Raw genomic sequence first — 25,357 nt, forward strand, 5'->3', positions numbered from 1 at the left:
CAACATTTTTTTTTAAAAATTTTCATGATTTTGATTAAATTTGAAAATTTAGATGTTATTTGAATTACTCTATTTTAAAAATTCATGTGAATTTCACATGAAAAAAAATTACGTGATTTTCATGTGATATTCACACGAGTTTCACATGTGAATCGCGTGAAACTCACAAAAACTGATTTTAATTGAGTTTCATGTATAAGCTCGTTTGAGGTGAAATTGATGTGAATTTCACGTGAAATTGATGTGAGTGAAATTTGCCTGTGTATACTTGATTGATTTCTTGTGTTTTAACGCCATTTTTAAGCACTGCTTTTGGGATATTTCGTGGCAGCCAGTTTTTATTGGTGGAGGAAGCTGGAGTGACCGGAGAAAACCACTGACCTTTGTTAGGAAAACTGACAATCCTAGTCAATTAAGATTGGAGTCAAAAGCTCCTGCATGAGCTGGGTTCGAACTCACAACCTCAGTGTTGACTGGCTAGTGATTACAGTAGTAACTACTTAGACCACTTGGCCACAAGGCACCTGTTCTTACTGTATAGACAACTGTTATGTTGAAGAGAAAGTGTTGACTTCTAGCTTTGATTTTGTTCTTGGGTTACTGTCTCATTGACACGCATGCCATATTTATTTTTAATCGTTTTTTGTTCTACAACTGATCCATAAAAATAGTTTGGCTTGCCTTGTCACCTGTGTTGCTCAATATTTCATTCAGATTGTCTTGGGAAATACACAATTCTGTGTCTTCTTTCTTTGTCACTGTCTCAGTAACTTTTCTCTTTTTATAACAAACCTATTAACAGAAAATTAAGATAAATATCAACAAGAGGCTCATGAGAGCCTGATATCGCTCATCTGTAATTTCAGTTCCAGGCTTTTGAATTATTTGTAGTTAATTACTTTGCTTTCCAAGTGATCACTTTAAAAAAAAAAACCTAAAGTACACTTATTATCAACTTTGGTCATAAGACTTTTTGTGATGCTGATCAGATGTCATTGATATTTATTGTTTATTATATTCTATAAGAATTGTGACTTGATTGATTGCTTGTTGGTGTTTTAACGACACTTTTAAGTTCCACATTTGGGCTATTTCATGGCAACCAGTTTTTATTTGTAGAGGAAGCCAGATTTCCCGGAGATAGGAAAACTGACAATTCTAGTCAATTAAGATTGGAGCCAGGTGTACCTGCACAAGCAAGGTTTGAATTCACATTGATTACGGTAGTAGAAGTACTGAGACCACCTAGGCCACTTACTTTTTACTAAAAGCTTATAAATATACTTTAAAGACACCTGTCTTTAAGTTGTTAGGTTGCTGTTTCTTTAAAATGTATCCAAGATCTCCTATTGTTCATACTTATGCCCCAGCTGAAAGTGCTGCAATTATTTTCACAAAAAAATCTCACAAGTAAAAACACTGGAAAGTTCTGAAACTTTTAAACTTATTTTAACTTAAATTCAATCTTAAAATATTTTTTTCTCAAAAAAAAAGTCAATTGTTACAAATATTATGCCAATTTAAATATATCTAAATAGAGTTGAAATTTAAGAATTTCAATTTTAACGCCCCTAAAAATATGGAGAGCTATAAAAACATGGCAATATCCAGCAATAAATGCCTGCTTTATTATGGTGCCCTAATGTTATGATGCCATCATTAACTGACATGATAATTACCTCAGGTTAACGCTTATTAATAAGATATTTACAGGTCAACAGCGCCACCTTCGTAATAACTTATTAATAAGATATTTACAGGTCAAAAGCGCCATCTTTGTAATAACTTATTAATAGATCTTTACATGTCAACATCGTCATCCAGACTGAAAGAAAAACAGAAATATAACAGCAACAGAGAGCCAAAGCCATTTCATTACTTAAATTACACCAGCACTGTTAAATATGTTTTCATCTTTAAAATGTTTCTATTTAGTGCAAAGCAATGCTAATTAAATAGTGGTATGCCGTTACAAATCACATGCCAAGCTTAGACCCATAAATCTCAAGTTGTATGCACATTAGCCGACATCACAAAGCTTGGAGATATACATGCTGTAATTATCACAGCTACTAATGTGAATTCCTTTATTTGATAAACGGTACAGCATGCACATTTAGGGGAGCTAACTCATTAATGCACAAATGGTTTTTGAGAAAATTTGTCTTGCCAGAACCGAAACTGAACTGCACCTATACTGTGAGGACAGAGGTGTGATTAGTAAACTCATTAATTAAATGGATGTTTGTTGTTAGTAAGACTGATTGGCAGAATTTTTTGCAGCTTTTTGTAATTCAAGCTGTAAAAATATAATACCATAAAATTTCCTTAAATATTACATCTTCATGGTTGCAGAATATTTGTCTCATATTTCATTAAAACAGAAATATGATTCATTCAAGAACTACAAAGATCATTCAAGAACATTTGTTTTATGAGGTGCAGTAAACAAGCAGCAGTTATGAAGATATGTTGGTTACTCGGTAAATCTAAATCGTAGTAATGATACTTCAACAAAAGTCTGTGCCAGTATATCATTTGAAATTTGGATTTGACACAAGAACAGACGATTTCTGCATGATCTATTTAAAATCCATTTCCCTCCAAAGAAGTCTTAGAATGCACTGACAAAAGTTATTTTTCTTATAAAATATGTCTACAAATAATTGATGCCATAAACATTTTTCATATTGATGAACATAACACTTGTACATCATGTCATTCCAATTTCATATATAAACTTAATTTAAACTAGAGGCTCTCAAGAGCCTGTGTCGCTCACCTTGGTATATGTGCATATTAAACAATGGACACAGATAAATTCATGACAAAATTGTGTTTTGGTGATCATGATGTGTTTGTAGATCTTACTTTACTGGACATTCTTCTTGCTACAGTTATCTCTATCTATAATGAACTTGGCCAAGTAATTACAGTGGAAAATATATTCTACAAATTTACAAAATTTTACAAAAATTTATGAAAATTGTTAAAAAATGACTATAAAGGGCAATAACTCCTTAAGGGGTAACTTGACAATTTTGGTCATGTTGACTTATTTGTAGATCTTACTTTGCTGAACATTATTGCTGTTTACAGTTTATCTCTATCTATTATAATATTCAAGATAATAACCAAAAACTGCAAAATTTCCTTAAAATTACTAATTCTGGGGCAGCAACCCAACAACAGGGTGTCTGTTTTGTCTGAAAACTTCAGGGCAGATAGATCTTGACCTGATAAACAAATTATCCCTTGTCAGATTTGCTCTAAATACTTTGGTTTCAGATTGATTGATTGATTGTTGGTTGCTTAACGTCCAGTGGCAAATATTTCATGCATATTCAGGACGAGAACAAGTTCACAATAAATACAATAGGTAGGTTGTTGTAATAGAGGCCATCTAGGATGATGGTCGGGGAAATTTGGACTGCCACTGGAAAATGAGGGTATATTGGATAGGGACAGAAATTTTGCCTTGCAACAGGCCACCTACGGACCCCTCAAAGAGTTGTTGCAAGGGTTCTTAACGTGCAAAGAGCGTGGCACTCTCTATCTATTATAATATTCAAGATAATAACCAAAAACAGTAAAATTTCCTTAAAATTGTCAATTTAGGGGCAGCAACCCAACAACGGGTTGTCTGATTCATCTGAAAATTTCAGGACAGATAGATCTTGACCTGATAAACAATTTTACCCCAGTCAGATTTGCTCTAAATGCTTTGGTTTTTGAGTTATAAGCCAAAAACTGCATTTTACCCCTATGTTCTATTTTTAGCCATGGCGGCCATCTTGGTTGGTTGGCCGGGTCACCGGACACATTTTTTAAACTAGATACCCCAATGATGATTGTGGCCAAGTTTGGTTTGATTTGGCCCAGTAGTTTCAGAGGAGAAGATTTGTAAAAGTTAACGACGACAGACGACAGACGATGGACGCCGGACGCCAAGTGATGAGAAAAGCTCACTTGGCCTTTTAGGCCAGGTGAGCTAAAAAAAACTAGATGTGTCAAAGCGACACGAATGGCCCCGTCCCAAAAAGTTGAAAAATCTACAATTTCAATATAAACACATGTGGACACAAACATGTTGGTAGTCTCACATATCAAACATCAGCTCAAAATCTGGAGGCGTATAGAAAAAAAAATTCTGTATCAATAATTTATCAAAGTCCATAGCCCGTAATTTCAGCAAAAATTAGCAGAGCAGAACTAAACTTTAACTTGACATGAAACTCATCATGGTTAACTCACATACTAAAGATCAGCGCAATATCTGAAGGCGTTTAGAAAAAAAGACCGTTTAACTATGATTTTCAACAAATTCTCAAAGTCCAAAGCCAGTAATTTCGGCATAAATTAGTGGAGCGGAACTAAACTTAAACTTGATCTGTTACTCATCATGGTTAACTCACATACCAAAAATCAGCCCAATATCTGAAGGTGTTTAGAAAAAAAGTCTATAACTGTGATTTTCAACAATTTCTCAAAAGTCTATAACTGTGATTTTCAACAATTTCTCAAAAGTCTATAACTGTGATTTTCAACAATTTCTCAAAGTCCAAAGACCGTAATTTCGGCAAAAGTTAGTGGAGCGAAACGAAACTCAAACTTGATCTGTAATTCATCATAGTTAACTCACATATAAAAAATCAGCCCAATATCTGAAGGTGTTTAGAAAAAAGTCTGTATAACTGTGATTTTCAACGATTTTCAACAAATTCTCAAAGTCCAAAGCCCGTAATTTCAGCAAAAATTAGCGGAGCAGAACTAAACTTAAACTTGATCTGTAACTCACATACCAAAAACCAGCCCAATATCTGAAGGCGTTTAGAAAAAAACTCTGTATAATGGTTTGTTGCGGAATGACGGAATTACGGAATTACGGAATATCAGAATTTCGGACAAGGGTAAAACTATATAGCACCGACAACTTTGTTGCAGGGCCATAAAAACAGAGTTTGCATTAAAGATAAGTCCATCATAAAATACATCAATTTGATTTAGCTGCAAATACAAATTCTAGACTAAACTGAATCAGATAAGGAACAAATGGACAAGTTCTTACTGTAACAGATAGGCTTGGGAACAAATGGGCAAGTCCTAAACACAGGTTTTGAAACAAATCGGCAGTTCCTAAAAACTAACAGATACTGAGATAGGCTTGGGAACAAATGGGCAAGTCCTAAACATTTACAGATAAGCTTGGTAACATATGGGCAAGTCCTAACCATTAACAGATAGGTTTGGCAACATATGGGCAAGTCATAACATTAACAGATAAGTTTGGGAACATATGGGAAAGTCCTAAACATTAACAGATAGGCTTGAGAACATATGGGCAGGTCCTAAACATTTACAGATAGGTTTTCGAACAAATGGGCAAGTCCTAAACATTAACAGATAGGTTTGGGAACAAATGGGCAAATCCTAAACATTAACAGATAGGTTTTAGAACAAATTGGCAAGTCCTAAATATTAACAGATAGGTTTGGGAACATATGGGCAAATCACAAACATTAACAGAAAGGCTTAGGAACATATGGACAAGTCATAACATTAACAGATAGGTTTGGGAACATATGGCCAAGTCCTAAACATTAACAGATAGGCTTGGGAACATATTGGCAAGTCAAAACATTAACAGATAGGCTTAGGAACATACGGGTAAGTCCTAAACATTAACAGATAGGCTTGGGAACATATGGGCAAGTCCTAAACATTAACAGATAGGCTTGGTAACATATTGGCAAGTCAAAACATTAACAGAGAGGCTTGGGAACATATGGGCAAGTCCTAAACATTTACAGATAGATTTGGGAACAAATGGGATAACTGGAATTCCAAAACATTCAGAGAGGCTTGGGAAAAATTGGGAAGTCCAAAACATTAACAGATAGGCTTGGGAACATATGGGACAGTCCTAAACATTAACAGATAGGCTTGGGAACATATTGGCAAGTCAAAACATTAACAGATAGGCTTGGGAACATATGGGCAAGTCCTAAACATTAACAGATAGGTTTGGCAACATATGGGCAAGTCATAACATTAACAGATAGGTTTGGGAACATATGGGAAAGTCCTAAACATTAACAGATAGGCTTGAGAACATATGGGCAGGTCCTAAACATTTACAGATAGGTTTTCGAACAAATGGGCAAGTCCTAAACATTAACAGATAGGCTTGAGAACATATGGGCAGGTCCTAAACATTTACAGATAGGTTTTCGAACAAATGGGCAAGTCCTAAACATTAACAGATAGGCTTGGGAACAAATGGGCAAGTCCTAAACATTAACAGATAGGTTTTAGAACAAATTGGCAAGTCCTAAATATTAACAGATAGGTTTGGGAACATATGGGCAGGTCATAACATTAACAGATAGGTTTGGGAACAAATGGGCAAATCACAAACATTAACAGAAAGGCTTAGGAACATATGGACAAGTCATAACATTAACAGATAGGTTTGGGAACATATGGCCAAGTCCTAAACATTAACAGATAGGCTTGGGAACATATTGGCAAGTCAAAACATTAACAGATAGGCTTAGGAACATACGGGAAAGTCCTAAACATTAACAGATAGGCTTGGGAACATATTGGCAAGTCAACACATTTACAGATAGGCTGGGGAACATATTGGCAAGTCCTAAACATTAACAGATAGGCTTGGGAACATATTTGCAAGTCCTAAACATTAACAGATAGGCTTGGGAACATATGGGACAGTCCTAAACATTAACAGATAGGCTTGGGAACATATGGGACAGTCCTAAACATTAACAGATAGGCTTGGGAACATATTGGCAAGTCAAAACATTAACAGATAGGCTTGGGAACATATTGGCAAGTCAAAACATTAACAGATAGGCTTGGGAACATATGGGCAAGTCCTAAACATTAACAGATAGGCTTGGTAACATATTGGCAAGTCAAAACATTAACAGAGAGGCTTGGGAACATATGGGCAAGTCCTAAACATTTACAGATAGATTTGGGAACAAATGGGATAACTGGAATTCCAAAACATTCAGAGAGGCTTGGGAAAAATTGGGAAGTCCAAAACATCCTCAGATAGGCTATGGAACAAATGGGATGACCAAAAACATTCACAGATCAGTTTGGGAACATATAGGATGTCCAAAACATTCAGAGTTTGGGAGCATATGGGATGTTCAAAACATTCACAGATCAGTTTGGGAACATATGGGATGTCCAAAACATTCACAGATCGGTTTGGGAACATATAGGATGTCCAAAACATTCAGAGTTAGGGAGCATATGGGATGTTCAAAACATTCACAGATCAGTTTGGAAACATACATGTATGGGATGTCTAAAACATTCACAGATTGGTTTGGGAACATATAGGATGTCCAAAACATTCAGAGTTTGGGAACATATGGAATGACCAAAACATTCACAGATCAGTTTGGAAACATATGGGATGTCCAAAACATTCATAGATCGGTTTGGGAACATATGGGATGTCCAAAACATCACAGATCAGTTTGGGAACATATGGGATGTCCAAAATATTCACAGATCAGTTTGGGAACATATGGAATGTCCAAAACATTCATAGATTGGGAACATATGGGATGTCCAAAACATTCAGTTTGGGAACATATGGGATGTCCAAAACATCACAGATAAGTTTGGGAACATATGGGATGTCCAAAACATTCACAGATCAGTTTGGGAACATATGGGATGTCCAAAACATTCAGAGTTTGGGAATATATGGAATGTCCAAAACATTCAAGAGTTTGGGAACATATGGGATGTCCAAAACATTCAGAGTTTGGGAACATATGGGATGTCCAAAACATTCAGAGTTTGGGAACATATGGAATGTCCAAAACATTCAGAGTTTGGGAACATATGGGATGTCCAAAACATTCAGAGTTTATGAACATATGGGATGTCCAAAACATTAACAGTTAGATAGACACACCATAGAAAACTAAAGACTGGGAAACACAAATCCCACCAAAAACTGGGGATAATCTCAGACATACTCTGAAAATAAGTATTTGAAAGTCAACAAAACTGATTCATCTTTTTTCTAAATCTACCTCGTGGAGTGGAGCTGCTAAAGTACTTCATGACTAAGTGGGATAACTCCAACAAATCATTTATGTTGTGCACATCAGAGCTTAATAAAAATATGCACTTTTAGTTAATCATTTTTGGACAGAAAACTAATAATTTATAATCATGTATTTTATGAATATCTATCACATCTAAAGCTTAAACTGACAATTTTGATATATGTGCATAAATTATAGGAAAAACAAAAACAAAAACTACATTAGAAGTGTATGGACATGATAAAATCTTAACGTGAAAATCATGTAAGAAATTGTATCAACATTTATGCACCTAGATTCAATACAAACTTAGAACTTCAAAAGTTTGCATCTTGCAAAAATAAAAGCACAACTGCTTGATTAATATGAAAATGAGCTCTTTTCTTTGAAATATCAAACAAATTCTAATGTTTTGTAAAAACAGTAAGAATCCATTTTTCATGTAACTCTTGCATAACTTCAAAGAGTTTATCATGTTGACAGAAATCATTAGGAGAATATAGTGTTTTCTCAATCGGTAGCTACGAATATTATTTTTCCCCATAAATAATATTGACAATGTTAAATCTTAATGGGTCTCAGGCTGACTCCATCATCATTTAAAATATATTTAACTGTAAGAGGTAGATGGTGCAACCTGATAACTGCTCCACAGGTACGGAATACTGTGTATTAAAAAAACGAATTTAAGAAATTGAATCATATTTCCTGTGCCCTTAAAAACTAAACGAGATATTTATCACACCAGATTAATTGGGTTTCTTTTTAATGTTGGACTTACTAACGTTCGGGACATACAAAGAAGTAATTAAGTCGCAGCTTGATATTATGATATATCGTAAAATCAAATGACCATTAACAAGGTGCCATTAATACAATTGTAGGTACATTCAAAACATTTTAGATACAAAACCAAAACAATTTCTTAGCTCAGTTTCAGCACTAGGGTCAACTTAACAGCACGAATAATATAAGTTTTTTCTAAGGCAATAATCTAGAGATTCAGAGAAACTGTGATATAGAATCACTGGTCCATACATATCGGCTCAAAGTAAAAATTTACAATCTGACAAGGGCTGAACAGTAAATCTGTTTTTCTTTATTATAGATTTTTTATTAGTGTTATTTTTTTGCCAAGGAAAGTACTATATTGCCTAAATGTACTGGTAAACTTTCACTTCAGTAGGTATACATTTGTACTATGCTTGTAGGAAAACATCTGACATTTCTTATCTAGATAAAAATTAGAATCTAGATCTGCCACTATAGAATATATATCATGCCATGTAAAGTGAACCCATTATAAACTCTTCACTAATATAAGAAATGAGGCAAATATTTTGCAAGCTGACCTCAAGCCGTATTTGTAAACAATGAAGAACAAAGAACAATAACTCTGTTCTAAGAGAAGACTTAGCCTGGGATCCTGGCTAACCTTGTCAGTACGAGGTGCAGCTAGATATCGGGCCGGGATACCAGGCTAAGAGAAGACTATTAAAGTGTACATCAAAATGAACATTTTTACCAAGTTTCAAGTTGATGTAAGCACAACTTCAAGGTCAACTACTTTTATCCAAACCTTTAACTTGATACAGGACTAATATTCAGGGGGAGAAATTAACACAAGACCAGAAAACATAACTTTGGAAGGTGGAGCATAAATTAATTACAAAAACTAATGATGTTAAGTAGTTGTCATTTGTTTATGTGGTTCATAAATAATTCTTGTTCCTTGTTTTTTATATAGATAAGACCATTGGCTTTACACTAGTCATTTTTGGGGGTCCTTTATAACTTGCTGTTTTGTGTGACCCAAGGCTCTGTGTTGAAGACCATACTTTGACCTAAAGTGGTTTAATTTTACACATTGTGACATGGATGGAGAGTTGTCTTATACCACATCTTCTTATATCTAAAAAATAGATATGAGAAGATGTGGTATAAGTGCCAAATGAGACAACTTTCCTTCCAAGTCACAATTTGTAACAAGTAAACCATTATAGGTGAAAGTACGGACGTCAACATGGTTAAAGTATTCAGTGGTTAGCTGGTAATTGTAAATTAACTAAAGCACCTGTTTTAATTCATGTATATCACCTTATATATCAATATAGATCAGGGAATTGTGATAAGAAAACTGGCTGCTTTCTTTAAAATGGTGAAAATATTTCAGTAGCATGATTGATTAAAGAATTCAATAAATATTTCTTTAAAATAGAGGACAGATATATTTCTGTCCCAAAGGAAGGGTTCTATGAATCATATTACAGTTAAAAAATGTTAATAGCCATTGAACAATACTTTGATTTAATACTTTGGTGTATATCACTTAATATTTGTCTCGGAACACAAAAGATGATAAAATACACATCATATAATATCCATTATAAACAATTATACAGCTTACAATTTTATTACAACTTCATTTCACCGATTGCAGGCAAATAAATCAACAACACAAATCCAGTCAAATTTTATATTTTTGAAGCAATTAAAATGTTCATTTATCTAATGATGGACTGTTCTTTCAATGATGAAAACTTTTCCATTAGTTATATTTTCTTTATATGGTAATCTTAGTCATAAATTTTACAAAACAGAATGAACATCATTCATAAAATGTAGAGAGTCTTATAACAACAACACTTTAGGGACTGCTGCAGAAAATTTATTGATCGACATGTTTCGGTGCCTAGGGCACCGTCATCAGGATAAAAACAATACATAAAATCATGTTGAAGTACAAAATCGGTTCACTTTCGTTTGTAATTGATTTTATTTTTTATCGTGAACCCCTGCATTCCGTAAGGAAACCGCCGTTGCAACCAGCGCTAATCATACTAGCCATTCGCACAGAATAAACAAAGTTATATTTTATTGAGGCACCCACAGGAACCTTCCGAGAATGCTGCCATCAACCACAAGAAAAGAAATAGATAATAACGGACCATCTTAACCCAAAACGAGCCTTAAGGAGGAAAAGAACAGTGATAGGAAATTATTTCTCTCTAACAGAATTCCTTTGAAATTAAATGCACCCGATTTCGTATTCTTCAAATTCAATCTGATGCTCCCGAAAATATGTTAATCAAACATACAACCCTCGAGATACAACCACTTTTACGGATTACTGGCCATTCCCGATAGTTTGATGAACGAACACATAGTTTAAATTCAACATAGACCAGTGATATTTATACTTTGTCCTTTACTCTCGGCGACCGAAACATTTTACAGCATTCCTGACGCGATTGGAAGCAGTACCTCTGGCCAAGGGAAGCCAGTCGAAATGGTACGGAATTGCTGATAAAATGTCGTCTATTTTGGGGAAGAAATTTAACAGAACATTCAGACCACACAACCTATACAGTCTATACACAGCCTGACAACTTATTGTATTATTCTTTCCACGATGCAAGAGGACACACACATGTTGGCAGAATAATTTTAACAAACATTTTCACAACAAAAACATTCTATTTTAATTTTTTTTATAGTTTATTTACATACTTGCAATGAACTTTCACTTTCACTTTCAGTACGTTGCTATTAATAACGTTACTTACCATTGTAACATTGTGACGTTTAAATTTTAACAACCCGATTTTGTACTTCAACATGATTTTATGTATTGTTTTTATCCTGATGACGGTGCCCTAGGCACCGAAACATGTCGATCAATAAATTTTCTGCAGCAGTCCCTAAAGTGTTGTTGTTATAAGACTCTCTACATTTTATGTTTTTTTTATCATAACGACCCTGCATACCCGGCGAGGTATCCACTTTATGGACTCTACCGTACTACAGACTCACCAGGCGTTGGTTCACTTTCGTTTGTAATTGATCATTCATAAAACTTCAAAAAAATAATTTTAACTCGACAATATAATCTCAACATCTTTACATTATTTCAAAAGCTGCATAAAAAGGTGCACATATTAGTAACTTAAGAGAAATTCTTATTTGGCTATAAGAATGAACTCCCTTGAATCAGGTCTACCTCTAAAAGTGCAGAAACAAAGTCAATATTTTGTGTCATAAAATTAAGTTCAGCTTGTCATATTTAAGGCCCAGCAAATATCAAATGCTTTAAAATCTAATAGCTTTAGCTAGAATGGCCTAAGCCAATTTGCAAATATCCATTGTCTTAACAACTCATTAAGCTAAAGTCTTGGATAGAGAAGCCTAAGTTGAAGCAATTATCAGGAGTCTGACAATTCCAGGAAGTCTTGACCAAGTCCCCTGGTCATGCAAATATCAGGTGTTCCAAAATCCATAAGTCTTGTTACTACAGAAAACTTATACATGTACATATTTGCAGTTTAACTTGTAAATCTTATCAGGAATTTTCTTTCACAGATAGTCATTTCTTAAGAATTATCCTAATTTCTCACAAGGGGGGAAAACTGATATATAAATGAATAAGAACATTTTTATATCTAATACTGTATGTGTCTGTCTTGAGCCTGTAATTCAGTGGTTGACATTTGTTGCTGTACCGGTATATCATTGTTAGTGTATAACTAATAGTTTTTTTCTTTTTTTTAATTTGTTTTACATTGGTTATGTCATGCCTTTAAAGAATTACTCATATATAATATAAATTACAAAAAGCAATTAATATTAATTTTAATATGTATATATCAATATTGGTTTGACTTCTGACCTCAAATATTTTCTCTAAACATGGCTTAGCATAATGAACACTTATCTCTTTAATCTACATTGATTAATTTAAAATGGGAAAACTTATTAAATGTTGATTAATTATCATATTTTATTGAGATACGATTTGAAGTTATGCTGGGATGTAAAATTCTCAGGACCGTACAAAGTCTTCTGTATACAGGTGTTTAAAAACAGATCAATTTTTCTTCAATTTTTTTCTTTATTTTTGTAGACAAAGCTTTTATGTGAAGATTTTGTAAAATTTACAATTACTTCTATTCACATTTGTCCAACAAGACATTAAAGTTAACATTTAAGCTATTTTCAATGATGCATGGCAGAATAATTTTTCCATATTTAATGTTAAACATACATTAAAATGATTTGTAGCTGTTGATATTGTCACTAGTGTATGACAAAGGGGAGGCCACTCAGTGCTTAATGACAATTTCATTTTATTCCATTAAAAAGGGGAGACAATTGTAATATGAGTATTTCAATTATTTTGGAGATTGTGTAATTTCATGTATAATTTTTACATTATTTTATACATTACAAAAAACATGTATTTCGGTTTTAAGGTTTAAAGTAATTAAAATTTAGATTAAGTAATCTTAGTATTCAGTAAACTCTGTAACCTTTCATTCAAACATAGACAGGTGCAGTTTGCAGATTTGTGTGTCTAATAACTATAATGTGTATGTAAAAATAGACTTTTTCATATTCCAAATTCAGAAATATTTGGCATTCTTATCAACACCAAATTTCATTATCAGGTCCTAAACAATATAGTTGTGCTTCCTGCCTTGCAACTTCCATAATTTTTTTCGTGTCTACCATAACACATTTTATTTAGCTCATTTCAAGGAACCCAATACATAAAGTGGGTATTTTTTTTAATTTTTTTTGTGAACTCAACCGATAACTTTTTAATTTCAATATTTTTCTGAATGAAATATTTCTTCTAAGTCAAATAATAAAAATGTTGATAATTTTCACTGACTGACTTTTTAAACGTCCCTTTTAAGAATTGAGTTCAAAACAACTTGCACTCTACTTCAACCAAAAAAAAATGTATGCAAACAACCCATAACTAAAACTGAATCAGATTCTCATGGAAGACAGGATAGATGATAAAGAGGTGTAATTTAATGAGAAATAAACAAAACATTATAAATCTCACAGAAATTATCAGCTTTCCACATCCAAAAGGCATATAATATGATCTAGTGCATTTCAATCAACACAAAGTCATTAATATAATTACATCAGCATAGTCAAATCTTAATCATAGAAAAAAATCCCATTACCAAAATGTAAAGGCATTTCTCTAGGCATCAATACTTGTATTTATTAGAAAATATCCCATTTCTAGAGGAAAGAAAACATTAACAAGATTGTATACCATTTAATATGACATTAACATAATTATCTCTATCATGCAGAACACATTTAGATAATAACATAGGATAAAAGGCTACATATGTTTTAGGGAGTCAAATTTGATAAAAGTTAAGGAAATGTGTATTTTATGTTTATTTTTCTATCAATCTTTTAAATGACAATTTTCTTCTAAGAAAAAATAATCCTGCATTTTCTTTAAATGTAAATTACATCTCCATGTTACAAGAGGACATTCCCTCCTTAATTTTCAACAAACATCATAGCAATTCACTCTCCTTTTTTCAAATCTAAACTGTTTTTTTTTTTTTTTAAATTATTTTTCATGATTTATCCAATTTCCTCAGGTACTAACTTTTGTTCAGAGTTTTATTTTGCACTTTTAAGATAATTTGCTATTGTATCATTTTTTGAATTGTACCAGTGATAAGAACATAAGAACCAAGTATGTAAAGGGTACCTCGAAGGGTACATATAGTCTGTACCTATTAAAAAGTGAATTTTATGTTTATTTTTCAATCAATCTTTTAAACAACAATTTTCTTCTAAGAAAATATAATCCTGCATTTTCTTTAAATGTAAACTACATCTCCATGTTACAAGAAAACAGTCACTCCTAAACTTTCATCAAATATCATAGCAATTCACTTTCTTTTTAAATCTAAACTGTTTTTTTTTATATTATTTTTCATGATTTATCCAATTTCTTCAGGTTGTAACTTTTATTTTGTGTATTCTTTATGTACTTTTAAGATATTTTGCTAATTTTGGTACTAATAACTAGTGATCAGAACATAATAACCCAGGAGGTACAGTGAACATACAGTTGGTACATCCTTCATTTGTTTGTACCTGTCCTAAGTCAGGAACCTGATGTTCAGTGATGTTTGTTGATGTGGTTCATAAATGTTTCTTCTTTCTCATTTTTTATGAAGATTAGACTGTTGGTTTTCCTGTTTGAATGGTTTTACACTAGTCCTTTTTTGGGACCCTTTTTAGCTGGCTATTCCGTGTAAGCCAAGGCTCCATGTTGAAGACGGTTCTTTGACCTATAATGGTTTACTTTTATAAATTGTGACTTGGATGGAAAGTACTCTCATTGGCACTCATACCACATCTTCTTATATCTATATTTAGTGTTTATATTGTAGACAGTGAAATGTATGTAATATCCTGGAACGGTCTAATACCTGAAATGCCAGTTAATCTGCTTCCTCTTCAAGAATTAGTAAATGGTCATTACAGCCTTACTCTAGTGACAACCAAATTCCAAATAGAAACACTCGATGAAACCTTCACGGTGTACATGGAGAGAAATGAAGATCCATTCCTATAAAATATGCAGAGAAATGACCACAATTTTGGAAATAAAAATAATATAAGCATGGATACATTTTTTTTCTCATTTTATAATAATATATAAATTGTTTCATACAAAGGGACATAACTGTGATATTATAAAATATAAATATTTTTTCTATAAATTAAGATTTATTAGGTCTTGCAGGTAAACCTGATGATTCACTTCCTTGTTGTTTTAATAATATCTCATTTATATTATACAAGATATGTCTTATTATTTTCTAATTTATATTATATAAGATATGTCTTAATATTATCTTATTTATATTACACACAATATTGTAAGAGTAAAGAGTATGATCAAATGTTTTATATACAGCTTTACCTAAAAGATGGTTCTTTGATGGCATGCATGTGAAGTCACAATAATTTCATGAAAAAATACACCAGATACACATTATAGTAAAGGTTTAGCTAACAATTAGCTATTCATGGTAACATTTCAAATCTATTATTGTTATTTTGATCCCTTAGTTTGCAGTTTTTCTACAAAATGATTTTAAGCACAATCTATCTCAACCAAATGGCATGTTAAGTTGTTTAATGGCAATACAATGACTAAATTATTTTAATTTTTACAAATTTGTTGCCAGTGTGTCTTAAAAATAAACCTAAAATGTCTGTTTGAAGAAGCTATTTATATGTTTACCATATTTTCCATTAAAAAAATAAACGTTATTCAAAAAATGGAATTTTATAGTTGCAAACAATATGTATTAGTTCTGGAATATGAAGCTTTTTGGTCCTTATATTATTTTTTTACTATTTACAACCATAGAGCTACAGATTTTTGTTATCAGTTAAGATAAGATAACTTTATTAGCACTAACGCATTGATAATAAATGGTTATGGCGACAAATTAAGGAAAAACTGCAACAATGTATATACAAAGAAGGATTGACAGTGGATAATTATGAGAGAAATATATAAAAACAAGAGGCTCTCAAGAGCCTGAATCGCTCACCTGAATTTTTTTGGTTTAATCTCATATCAATGATTATTTTGGCTTTTCAATTTATTTAAATGTTCTTTGAATCGTCCTATTTTCTTCAAAAGCAAACAAAAAAATCATTTTCTCCTATGTTCTATTTTAGCCATAGGAGCTATGTTTCTTGACATACAAGGAAATGAAATATAAAATTTATACTAGATACTCTGAAACTCTAAAACTCATTTAGCCTAAGTTTGGCTGAAATTGATACAGCAGTTTCAAAGGAGAAGATTTTTTAAAGTAAGTCAACATGATGAACAAATTGTGAAAAAAATCTTTAAAGGGCAATAACTCCTTAAGAGGTCAATTGACAATTTTGGTCATATTAACTTATTTGTAGATCTGACTTTGCTTAACATTTTTGCTATGAACAGTTTATCTGTATCTATAATAATATTCAAGATAATGACCAAAAACTGCAAAATTTCCTTAAAATTACCAATTAATTGGCAGCAACCCAACAATGGTTTGTTTGCTTCATCTGAAAATTTCAGGGCTGATAGATCTTGACCTAATGAACATTTTTACCCCATGTCAGATTTGCTCTAAATGCTTTCGTTTTTGAGATATAAGCCAAAAACTGCATTTGACCCCTATGTTCTATTTTAAGTAACGGCGGCCATGTTTTTTGACGGATCAAAAATCGAAGCACACACTTTGTGCAGGATAATCTAAGGAACAATCATGCTAAGTTTCATCCAAATCCATTCAGCAGTTTCAGAGGAGAAGATTTTTTAAAGTTAGCAAATATGATGAACAAATTGTGAAAAATTGTCATTAAAGGACAATAACCCCTTAAGGGGTCAATTGACAATTTTGGTCATATTAACTTATTTGTAGATCTTACTTTGTTGATCATTTTTGCTGTTTACAGTTTATCTTTATCTATAATAATATTCAAGATAATGACCAAAAACTGCAAAATTTCCTTAAAATTACCAATTAAGTGACAGCAACCCAACAATGGTTTGTTTGATTCATCTGAAAATTTCAGGGCTGATAGATCTTGACCTAATGAACATTTTTACCCCATGTCAGATTTGCTCTAAATGCTTTCGTTTTTGAGATATAAGCCAAAAACTGCATTTGACCCCTATGTTCTATTTTAAGTAACGGCGGCCATGTTTTTTGACGGATCAAAAATCGAAGCACACACTTTGTGCAGGATACTCTAAGGAACAATCATGCTAAGTTTCATTCAAATCCATTCAGTAGTTTCAGAGGAGAAGATGTTTGAAAAATTGTTAACGACGACGACGACGTCGACGGACGCCAAGTGATGAGAAAAGCTCACATGGCCTTTTAGGCCAGGTGAGCTAATAAAAGAAAAGCATATACATTATTACCGAAATCAAGTACCTTTTAATAAGGAGTTTCTCACCAACAAGCATTCATTCAAATAGTTGACAACAATTTTTAATATTGTGAGGGGAATTACTATTTAGAATTGATATAAGCAAGTTAGGGACAACATCAAAAGTTCAATGAAGGATAAAAAACTTAATTCACATAGTTTTTTCACTGACCCCCACACCCAGGGCTTTCCCTTGAAATTGAAGTAGAAGGCTCAATTAAAATTATAGGCGGCTGTAATATGCGTGCGCCGAAGCCGGACGCCCACCAAGCTGTAAGCTTTGTGGCTTACGGCAGGGGGTCTGGAAGCTCTGGCATAAATAGAGCAAAATCCTGCATTCTTGCAATCTCCTGGCACCTAATTTCATCTTTCAAATGACCATTTTTATGTATGAAATTAAAGAAAGAAAAAAAAAATCTCAAAGAAATATTTTTTTTTTTTTATGTTATAGTTTTTTATTGTTATTACCTTATGCTTAAAATTCATTTACTTTTAAAGGAGTTTTATTTATATAATAATTCGGTTTGTTAGAAATCTTAATCGATTTATTTTGCATAACTACGTGCATTTGTAAACAAATGACCCCCCTTTTCTCTCTAAAGACTGTTGCGCGTATTTAAATCATACAATTATTATTTCTCAAGCATTGACAGAAAATTGATATATCCTCTGATTTTCTCTCTTTTTTTTTTTTGTAAACTGTTCAATAAGTTGGATACATAAATCATTTGGAAATGTTATTTATTTGAGGTCTAGTCGACAATATTCTACTTTCGTTTTTGACCTTAATTCTCTGAACACCACATGGGTTATGAATTTCAAAAGATACTGTTTTCCAGATTCTGAACAATATGATCTTCTACACTTTCTTTAATCTGACTGATATTATTCCATAACATAAGATTGTCATCCTATCTGATTGTCTTCACGTTTTAAAAGCCAAAAAAAATCCAACGAGTTAATGACCATCGGAACGTCTCTATTGTTATCGTTCAATGACCACCGGAACGTCTCTCTTGTTATCTTTGAAAAGAAACGATGCATTCTGACTTTAAATAGACAACCAATCATTCAATTCATGTGAACTTTACTTCGCCCAAGGTAAATACTGACTTTTCATCCTTGTTTATCGTGACCGCGACTTTGCGACAATACGTCTCTCGGCTGCCTGTAAACATTTGAAAAAGATATTTTTTTCTTTTTGAATTTATATTTTTTTCAGTGAAGTAGCCGGCACTTGAAGACACCGCAGACGGAGGATTTCCGCCAGCTACCAGCTTCAATGGAAAGCCCTGCACACCCCCCTCTTAACTTAATTTGGGAAAAATTGATTGACCAATAGGGATACATGTAAAATCGATTTTATATAAACAAAACTAGCAGCAATGTTGACCCCCCACCCCACCCCCAAACTATTTGATTCAAGTTTTTTATCCTACATTGATCTTTTGATGTTGTCCCTAAGAGCTACGGTTCTGCAGCTAGACTGGCAGTTGCAATATCAGCTTAAACAAATATTATCAAATATGCACTGGGCTTTGAATTTTCATCAGATAAAGTTTACTACATGAATGTGCCCTTACCAGAAATACCATCAGGGCTTAACCAGTTTAGGCCATTTTGACTAATTAAGTATGACTTTCAGCTGATGCATCAAATTAGCCTGTAGGATGTCTGATTATCAATTGGATATTGCAAACTGGCTATTTTCTTAATAATAAATAATTGTGTTCTCATAATAAAGGGGGACTGAATATGTTTTTTTTTTTTATGGTAAGACTAGTTTGAGTATTAATTTGCATTGCTGTTTTATGTGGACATGTTGTCTTAGGGGACGACCATTTGATATTCTGGGGAGGGGGGGGGGGGAGGAGTCCGATTTTGAAAATAAATAACTCAGCCTTGATAATCACAAAAATAAATGGTTTGTTCTGTGGTAGTTTGAAAATAAATTACCTGACTTGCAATGTATAGAAAATAAATAACTCAGCAGGTCTAATTGAAAGTATGAGATGGCACCAGATTCTTCATAAATTCATCTTTTTCCCCAAAAAAAATCGAGAAACTCTTTCCAAATTTTTTAATAACAAAAGTATAAATATTATTTAAATATACTTGAAATGTTTTCATTTAACTTGAAGTATATTGTCTCAGGAAACCTTACCTCACTTTTATTTTAACAGGGCCGTAACTACATGTAGGAAGTTTCAAATAAAACGCTTGTCTCTATATCAAATTGTGTACATGGCCTTGCAAGAAGAAAGTTCTGTTTTCCCTCAGACTTATAGCCCTGATTTTTCGGTATCAATGTTTCTTATTTGTCTTTTGTTCATTGATTGCCCTTCTGTATTCTGTTAGTGTTGCATTCTTTTTGTAATCTAGTAATTTTGTTATAAAGTTGATCATGAGTTTAAAAAAACAGCAGCCACAGACTTAACTATGTGAACTCCATTTTTGCACATTGGTCCTTTGATGTTGTCCCTAGAAACTTCAGTCTTACACTAAATTTATACATTTTGCTTTGACAAAATATTGTCAAAAAATATTAAAACAAAACTTCATTTTCAAATTATGAAAGGGTCTTCAGAACACCCAGAAAGCATGATTTTGCATCAATTGTTCTATAGCTTCTTGGGCCTTCAGTGGCTCCAAAACCCTTCAAAAAACATTTTGCCTCGCTCTGCTCGGCGTAGTATGTTTGCCAATACATTTAAAAGTACATAGTTATAACTAAACTTTAATACTCTGTATGTATACAAAACATGTATATAACGTGACGGTACCCAAATTGCACCTACTTTGACAGTTTTTTCATCTACGTTTTTTTATGATAACGACAAAAATGTCCATTCTGTGTTTATTTTGTAGCCGTATCCTTCTTTATTATAAAGGTACACCCATTTGATTTTTATTCCATATGGAATCATAGAAAAATTGGTCTAAACTGACCTCCAAACCATCAATGATTCTGAAATGAGGAGTACCCAAATTGCATCCATGCTTAAATTCACATCGTCAAAAGTCTAATAACAGAGCTTTTGTTTAATTTCTTCAAATATTTTGAACAATTGGATATTAGTCCATGCTTACTCTTCATTATTTTTTAAATGGATACTTGTAACATATTGTATTTGCTCATTTTAAAAAGATGACGTTTTGATGACATTGCATGGCGACGTTTCAGTACATTTTGCTTTTTCAGTAAATACTTTGTCTATTGATAAATACTGTGAACGTTTTGTGCATATCTAAATAGTTTTACCTATGTTGAAACATGTGCTTGGTATCAAATCATAAAAATACAAATTGTTTAGTCTCTAGGAAATCTTATATAAGATTTTCGCTGCTAGTTTTGCTAAATAGGTGCAATTTGGGTACTCGGTGCAATTTGGGTACCGTTACGTTACTGTTGGGAATTTAAAAGATTCATTTCTGCAGAGGGGGGTGGTTAATCTAATTGAATGGTACATAATGACTTGACTATACTGTATGTATTATTTATAATAAACAAATCATTTAAAAATTGTATGTTTAGAATATCAAATATATAGTTGTGAAAATCATTGGCGGATCTCGGGGGGTGGTTTAGGAGGGGGGTTCCGCGTTTAGGAACCCCCCTTTTTTTAGCCGATCAATGCATTTGAATGGGGATTGAATGGGGACATATAGTTGGAACCCCCCCCCCCTTTTGTCCTGGGTTGGGACCCCCCCCTTTTTATAAATGGCTGGATCTGCCCCTGAAAATGAATAATCAGTCCCTTGCTTTAATGAAAATGAATAATCTGTCCTCTTAGTTTACAAAAATAAATAACCGATCAAAAACAAATCCTTTTAGTCCCCCACCCCACCCCAGCCCCACCCAGAATATCAAATGGTCGTCCCCTTAGCTCATGTGTGCCCTTTTACCTGTTTACTTCTTATTTTTGATGATTTCAGCAGCTGGAATGCTTTGGCGGGAAATTCATAAGTTAAAGAGCTAAAGCCGGTGATGACACTAAATTCCGTGAAAGAGAATTGCGTAAAAAAGTATCACGGCCTGCCCTCTGACTCAGTCACAACTGAACTTTTGTCAAATACACTATACAACATAAGCACAAGTAAATAACCTCACATCTATTTATTAATTCATAAAATGTATCGTCATTTATTTCTCAGTTCAATCTGAAACTACTGTAACCCTGAGACTACTATATAGTAGTCTCAGTGTAACCTGAGACTGTTGTAAAGCAAAGTATTGTCCTATGAAATATTGTCCCACAAGACAATATTTCATAACTGTCTATGGGAAAATGTCCAGAGACACAAATTTTCATAGGGAAATTTTGTCTGTATATAGACCATATTTCACATGCAAATGAATACTATGGAATTTTGTCTTGTTAAAGGGAGGTTATATTTTGTGTGAATTGAGACAATATTTCACAGATGAATACTATGAAATTTTGTCCTGTTAAAGGGAGGTTATATATTGGTTATATTTTGTGAGTTTTAAGACAATATTTTATCAACATATTGTCATGGAATTTTGTCTCATTAACGGGGGGGGGGGGGGGGGTATCAACATATATTCATGTTAGATATTGATATTGTTTGACTTATAATAACAAATTAGCACAAATTAATATTCCAGTGCATTACTTATATTTGTACAGCAATGAAACCTTCTTTAATCTATAATTAACCATTTGCAATGTATCTATGCAAATTTGAAACTCACTATTAGTAATAACATACGATCCTTACTATACAAAACCATTTCAGTTATAAATCTACAAATTAATGTACATGCTGCATGCTTATTTTCTACTTCTAATTGTGTAATAAATCGATTAAAAATAATTTTAAAGCCAGTATTTCGTAGTGAAGTATTGTCATCAACAGAATTTCATAGTGAAATATTGTCCAAAAGGAGGTGACAAAATTTCAAGGACAAGGACAGAATTTCATAATGAAATATTGTAAAAAATATTTCATTATGAAATACTGTCAGTGGACAATATTTCATAAGAAATTTTGTCCGACGTACAATATTTCATGGGGGACAATATTTTATGTTACAACTGTTATTAAAGTTGAAGGCATATGGCCTGTCAAATGAGACACTTAAACTTATCGACAACGATCTTTCGAACAGAAAACAATGTGTAAATGTGCATATTTTAGCACCTGGCAAAACATTTATAAAGGTGTACCGCATGGCTCAATATTGGGTCCTATGCTTTTCAATACTTTGATAAACGACATTTTCAATTTTGTAAATGAAAATGAGTTGTACAACTATGCAGATGATAATACATTGTCACACTCAGGACCAGATCTAAACGGATTAGTTAAATCTTTGGAAAAGGAAAGTGCAGTTTTAATAGATTGGTTTGCTAATAACAAAATGACAGCTAATCCGGATAAATTTCAAGCTATTGCCATTGGCAATAAATCTAAAAGTGGGGATATCAAATTCAATTTGGATGGGAATGAAATTTCATGTGACACTGAGGTAAAGCTCCTGGGAGGGACAATAGATTATCAACTCAAGTTTAAAACACATATTTCTGAAATTTGTAAAAAAACATCAAGGCAGTTAAATGTACTAAAAAGAATTGGGAAACATCTATCTAAATTGGGACGATTAACTATTTATCATTCATATATTATGTCAAATTCCAACTATTGTCCTGTTGTTTGGCATTTTTGTGGGGAGGGTAACACTAAAAAAAATGGAAAAAATACAAGAACGTGCCTTGAGGTTCATATATGAAGATGTTAGTAGTGACTATGAAACTCTTTTGTTAAAATCTGGTTTACCTTCTTTAAAAATAAGACTTCTACGTATAATGACAATAGAAGTTTTTAAAATATTACACAAAGAATCACCAGTGTATCTCCATGATATTATTTTAAGGTATGCTGGAGCTACACTCTGGAATGACTCTTAGCTGTCTGACGCGATACGTGCGCAGCCGAACCTAAACCAGTTTAAAAGTATGATCAACAACTGGAAAGGCAACTCATGCAGATGTGGCTCTTGCAAATCTTAAAGCTTTTGTGTTTTTTTTTAATATGTTTTTCATGCTACTTTTAGAACTAGTTTAGCTTATTTATTTGTCTGCTTTGCATGTGCTTATAATCTAGTTTAGTGCTTTAATTGATTGTGCTTGCTTTTATATATATATGAACTTTGCTTAAACTTATGCAATATAGCTGTCTCTATATTGTCTATTGTGTGTGCTGTATATGTCCTATATGTCTTAATATTGTATGTGTTGTTATTGTTGTTAATGTCGGCAAAAAGCTCTATACAGAGCTTATGTTTGTAGTATTTCATGTAACCCGACTTAAAATAAATTTTCTTATCTTATCTTATTGTGTAGTTATAGCAAGGAACTGTATATTTAAATATAAAATCCCTTGGTTATAGCAGTCTCAGGATCAATGATCTGCAATCTATTCGAGAGACATGGGGAGACACTGAACTGCTAATTTTAAGTTAACAAACTCTTTAAACGGACATTTCTTTTATATTCACTGTATTAACTAAATCAATCATATTTGAATTATTAGATACTAAACCAAGTAATTATATGTTTAAAAATATACAATAATGGGTTCTACACTTCAAGAGGATTTTCCAACTGAAGTGGTTCATCTGCATGGAAAAGGTGGAATATACAGAATAGGTAAGCACGGTAAGATTCGTAAACCGTTGACCAAAACCCAAACCAACAAATGAATTTGCTCTTTCCTAATAACTGAAAGCAGAGCATAGGCTGATCCCGGGGGGGGGGGGGCTGGGGGCCCACAGGCCTTTTGTGGGGAAAATTTGTTTGATTATATAGGGAATGTTTGAAGCATGACTGGAGCGGTCCCCCCTTAGGTCAGTCAGCCCCCCTTAGGAAAAGTTCTGGATCCGCCACTGCAGAGCGTAATACTAGAGGGACCCGGATCTGTCTCCAAACAAGTACCAGCACTCTCTGGTGTACCCCAAGATATGTCATATTTTTCGGTGCAAAGTATAGTTGTCATGCATTTTGTGTACAGGGACACGTTTGTATGGCTTCACCAAAAAGAGTACAAATATAATCAACTGTATATCTATATACAAACATTCAATGCTACAGAAACCCAGTGCTATTTATTATAAAAGGCCTTGGATTCAGCCGGACACAGATGGACACAACGTCATTTATATATACAAATGTAAAACATATAAAAAAAAATAGTGACGACAGGCGGGCACAGCTGGATACAGTGCAATTCCTACATAAAAATTGTTAAAAAAAAACTCGGTATACAGGCGGACACAGCTAGACACAACGATATGTTTATATAAAGGCAGTGGCTATTTTGCCGGCTCCGGCAAAATAGCTATATTTCAAGTGCCGGTCTTATTTCAGATTTTTAATCAAGACTATATGAAATATTTTTTTAGGAAACTTTTTATGCACAAATGATATATGTGGCTAGATGTCAATAACCTTTTTGTT

At 33.1% G+C, this 25,357-nt stretch overlaps 1 long non-coding RNA gene across 1 annotated transcript; it reads right to left on the minus strand.

Annotated features, from left to right (window-relative positions):
- Positions 1-686: 686 nt before the first annotated feature.
- Positions 687-15,459, minus strand: LOC143078004 (uncharacterized). The gene is made up of 3 exons (XR_012978988.1): positions 15,359-15,459; positions 1,680-1,825; positions 687-792 (listed from the first exon to the last, which is right to left on the minus strand). It is a non-coding gene; the product is annotated as an uncharacterized LOC143078004 (long non-coding RNA).
- Between the last annotated feature and the right edge of the window lie 9,898 nt (positions 15,460-25,357).

The sequence above is a fragment of the Mytilus galloprovincialis genome, chromosome 6 (assembly GCF_965363235.1).
Source record: "Mytilus galloprovincialis chromosome 6, xbMytGall1.hap1.1, whole genome shotgun sequence".
In the NCBI taxonomy this organism is placed as follows: domain Eukaryota; kingdom Metazoa; phylum Mollusca; class Bivalvia; order Mytilida; family Mytilidae; genus Mytilus; species Mytilus galloprovincialis.